This window comes from Zosterops lateralis (genome assembly GCF_965231275.1).
Source record: "Zosterops lateralis genome assembly, contig: HAP1_HAP1_SCAFFOLD_303, whole genome shotgun sequence".
NCBI lineage: Eukaryota > Metazoa > Chordata > Aves > Passeriformes > Zosteropidae > Zosterops > Zosterops lateralis.
Window position 1 is genome coordinate 17804 of NW_028154395.1, and position 4923 is coordinate 22726.

Below are 4923 nucleotides of genomic sequence, written 5' to 3' on the forward strand. Positions count from 1 at the left end.
CCTGGATACATTTTCCTCCATTTTGGGTCCATCCTGGGTCTATCTTGGGTCTAGTTTTGGTCCATCCTGAGTTCATTTTGGGTCCAGCCTTGTTCCATTTTGGATCCATTTTGGTCAAGTTTGGGTCCATTTTAGGTTCGTTTCAGTTCTTCCTGGGTCCATCCTGAGTCCATTTTGAGTCCATCCTGGGTGCATCGTGGGTCCATTTTCATCCAATTTAGGTTTATCTTGGGTTCATGCCGGGTCCATTTTGTGTCCATCCTGGGTTCATTTTGGTCCATCTTGGATCCATTTGGGGTCCATTTTTGGTCAATCCTGGTTCATTCTGGATTAATTTTGGGCCCATTTTGGTCCATTTTGGGTTCATTTTGGATCCATCCTGGGTCCCTTTTAGGTCTACCCTGGGTCCATTGTGGGTCCATATTGGGGTCCTTTTGGGTCTACGTTACATCCATTTCAGATGTGTCCTGGGTCCATCTTGTGTCCGTTTTGCATCCATCTTGAGTCTATTTTTCGTCCATCCTGGGTTCATTTTGGGTCCAATCTGGGTCCATCTTGAGTCCATTTTGGTCCTTCCTGAATCCATTTTGCATCCAACCTTGTTCTATTTTGGATCCATTTTGGTCAAGTTTGGGTCCATTTTACGTCTGTTTTGGTTCATCTTGGGTGCATCCTGGGTCCATCTTGGGTCCATCTTGGGTCCATTTTGGGCCATGCAGGGTCCATTTTGTGACCGTCTTGGGTTAATTTTGTGTCCATTTTGGGTTTGTTTGGTTCCATCTTGGGTCCATAATGGTTCTATCTTGGGTCCATCTAGGAACAATTCTAGGTCCATCCTGGGTCCATTTTGGGTCCATCTTGGCACAATTTCGGGTCCATCCTGGGTCCATTCTCGGTCCATTTTTTGTCCATTCTGGGTCCATTTTGGGTCCATCTAGGGACAATTTTAGGTCTATCTTGAATCCATTTTTGGGTCCATCCTGGCTCCATTTTGGGTGTGCCCTTGGTCCATCCTCGGTCCATCTTGAATCCGTTTTGGGTCCATCCTGGGTCCCTTTTGGGGCAAATTTGGGTCCATTTGGGTCAATTTTGCATCCATTTTGGTTCATTTTGGATCTATTTTGGGATCATCCTGGGTCCATTTTAAGTCTGTTTAGATTTGTCCTCGTTGCATCCTGGATCCATTTTGCATCCATCATGGGTCCATTTTGGTCCAATTCAGGTTCGTCTTGGGTCCATCCTAGTTCCTTTTTGAGTTCAATTTGGTCTATCCTGGATCCATATTGGATCCATTTTGGATCAATTTTGTGTCCATTTTTGGTTCATTTTAGGTCCATGCTGGGTCCATTTTTGGACAATTTGGGGTCCATCCTGAATTTGTTTAGGGTCCATTTTGAGAGAATTTTGGGTCCACCCTGGGTCCATGCTTAGTCCATTTTGCTTCCATTTTGGGATCATCCTGGGTCCGTTTTGTGTCCATTGTGGGATCATCCTGGGTCCATTTTGTGTCGATTTTGCGTCCATTCTCGGGTTTAATCTGGTTGTTCTCACCCGAGATTCCAAGGCTGGCTGGTGGTTCGTGTGGGCGCGAAGGGAGTGATTTGACCCCTGAAGGATTTAGGGTCTGCTGTCTGACTCTGTGTCTGTGTTCTGTGCTGAGCTCGGTGCTCGGTGTTCGGTGCGAGAATGATGAGGAGTCTCAAGGTCTTGGTTTTCTGGTTTCTTGTGTTGTTTATTAGTTCTTATCTTACAATTCTGTGTGCCCGGCCAAGGTGTTCTCAGCAGCCTGGACACGAGGTGACTCCCCCTGTGATGGGAGGTCACTGCCTCTTATACAGATAACTACGTACCCATTGTTTACAATTCTGTGCCAATGTCTATCACCTGCACTAACAGGGTCATGTCTACTCTGATCCAATCCACTGAAACTACTTTGTGCCCACGTCACTGCAGAAGATGGATGCCAAGGGAGAAGAAGAAGAACCCAGGGCACTGCCCTAAAATCACCATCTTGTCCCTTTGCATCTACATTCTAAAAACCCAAAACTACAAAATCTTCTGCACAGTGATAACTACACTACTCTCAGTAACACCTTTGTGACTTGCAATTCTTCTCTCTGTTGGATGTTTTTCTCATGGACCAAAATCAAAGACTGTGTCTTCCTGGGCTCTGTGCCCGGCAAATCCCCCTGCACAGACCCCAGACCCTCATTTTCGGGTCCCAGGCCTCTCTACCGAGGTCTGTGACTTCCCAGGGCACCCAGAGGGATGCCCTGGACTCCAACATCTCCCCCCTTTGTTTTCACAAAAAACACCTCTTTGGCTGCTCTGTCCATGGCTTGCCGTATGCATTAAAGCAAACACGACTCGATCATGAGAAGAGTTACAAGTCTCAATAAAATACATATAATTGTTTTCAAAATTTTCTTCTACAACAGTGAAAGATTGAAGAAATCAAACGTGCCATTCATCCGTGATCCGGTTTCTTCTCTGAGTTTGTTCACTCCATTTCCCAACCGCTCTGTGCTCTCATGAATTGATTCTGAGCCATCTGACAAATTCATGCAATACAGAATGAAAAGAAAACCCAAGCCATAACTCCTTGCACGCAGAATGAAAGATGTCTGCAGTCTTGACACTGGTTCACATTGGCCTGCTTTCCTCTCCACTCCTGAAGCCGTCAGAGCTTCTGTGCTTGACATGATTTCCACATTCTTTGCAGAAATTCACTTGTGTTCTGTATCTGCAGAAACAAAAGCTACTTCTTTGCCACAGGTCAGTTAAAACTGTACTTTGATGGAAAATGCACAACTCTTGTTCAAACCTGAAATCCATCAGGAAAAGTTTCACATGCAACATCTGTGCTTGTTGATGGACACATCTCTCCTCTAGTTAAAGTCAAGGTGTGGCCAAAACCCTGGCCTTACCTAGAGTAATATCCTTTAATAAATTTTCGGAACAGAGCTCTTAGCAACAACAATTATGAAATGCTTAAACAACTAAAGAACATAAAGAAGAATTTTGAAATGTATCATGATACAATTCACAGTACTTATTACTTAAAACTTATTATCTTAAACTTATCTTATTTTACCAACTTATCTTATTACCTTATTATTTTAACTTATTTATTATCTTAACTTTAATCTACTTAACTTAAAACTTAACTTATTCTCTTAAAACTTATTCTCTTATTTATCTTATCTATCTTATAACTTAATATACTTAACTTATTATCTTAAAACTTATCTTAAAACTTATTTAGCTTAATATAAAATACATTTAAAATCTACATACAATAAAACTTTAAATTTATAGAATATATATCTATCACTTAAACTTTATCAATCCTTATCTTAAATTCAACTTTACTTACTTAACAAATCTTAAGCTTATACTTAACAAGGTTTAAACTTAAAACCACATAGAAATCCCTTCTAATGTCAATACAATACTAAAACACAAATCAACTTGGATCCAAATACATCAACACTATAATCAAAAATCCTTTTCCATGTCATGACAATAAGTCTTTTGCTTCTGATCATGAGCTGCTTTGCAAACATCCAATGATTTCCGGATCTCTGCTTCTGAATTCAGAAAACCTGTAACTTTAATTGAATTATTATTATTTTGCCTGAATGCAGCCCCTTCTAACCCCGAGGGTTTCTGTCATCTCAGGCGTCCCTCCCTGTCCTGGATGAGGAGTGGAGACCTTAAAACTCTTGTGCAGCACATGATCCCTGTGCAGCCCTGCCTAAGAAAAGCCCTCCCTCTCCTGGATGAGGAGTGGAGACCTTAAAACTCCAAGAAAAGGGTAAAGCCAGCATGTAGCCGAAGGATAAATGAAGAAAGGGTGTGTGCAGTGGATTCAAGGGAAACTTGGCCACCTTTTGCTGAAAGGAAAACTTGAGGGAACTGGACTGACAATGTCAAAGTGCCGCTTGTGGGCGGGGTCAGGCTCTGCAGCACTTGCTCTGAGGGGGTGGCGCCTTGGAGAAACTCTCCGCCCTGGCCACGCCTCCTCCCTGCTTGCTCTGCCTTTGCCTGCCCCGGTCCTGCCTGCGCTGGCACCGCCTGCCTCGGCACTGCCTGTGCCGCCCCGGCGCTGCCCGCGTCTCGCTCTCTGTCGGGGTTTGTCCCGCCTGGAGCGATCCCACTGCTCCAGCTGCATCCCACTCGCTCTCTGCCTGCCGCAAGGCCTTCTGGGATTTGTAGTTTCCCGCTTTGCACTTGCGCCGTCCATCTTGGCTCTGTCACTGCGCATGCGCCAACCGCAAGGCTTTCTGGGGTTTGTAGTTTCCAGCTCGGTGCTCTCTCTGCCTGTCCCGGCTCCTGTCCGGGACACAGGCCCTGCTCCGCCCGCGCCGCCCCCGCGCTGTCCCGACACGGGGCACTCCCCGGCCGCCCCCATCGCGATCGCTTTCGCGCGCACACGCCGCAGTGTTATCTCTCACCACTGACGCGATCTGGGCTTGTTTTCCCTGTTTTCCCGGTGTCTCCTCCACTCCCCCTTCCCCCCTCTCTCTGTCTGTCCCTGCGCTGAAGGGGAAAGGGCAGTGGAAAACTTTCAGGCTGTGTCTGAACGCGCTGTGTCTGAGGGGGCTGAAAAGACTCCTGGATGCACTTTGTCTCACCTCTCCCTCCCCCACTGCTGCGGCAAGTGTCCCGTGCTCACGGAACACGCCTCCAAAACAAGCATGTCCTTATCTCGGGATGGATTAGAAGTTTTGACTTTCCCGAGACGAATTTCCGGGACTGAATTCCTGAGGACTGTGGCAAACCCAGGGAAAGTTGTTGGCTTTTCTGTGCTAAACTCAAGGAGACCTGCTGACTCTCCTGTCTCGAGGGTTTTTTGACCTTTCTGCGGTAATCCTGAGGGTGCTGGTATCTCCCCTTTCCTATTAAATCCCAGGGGAGGCT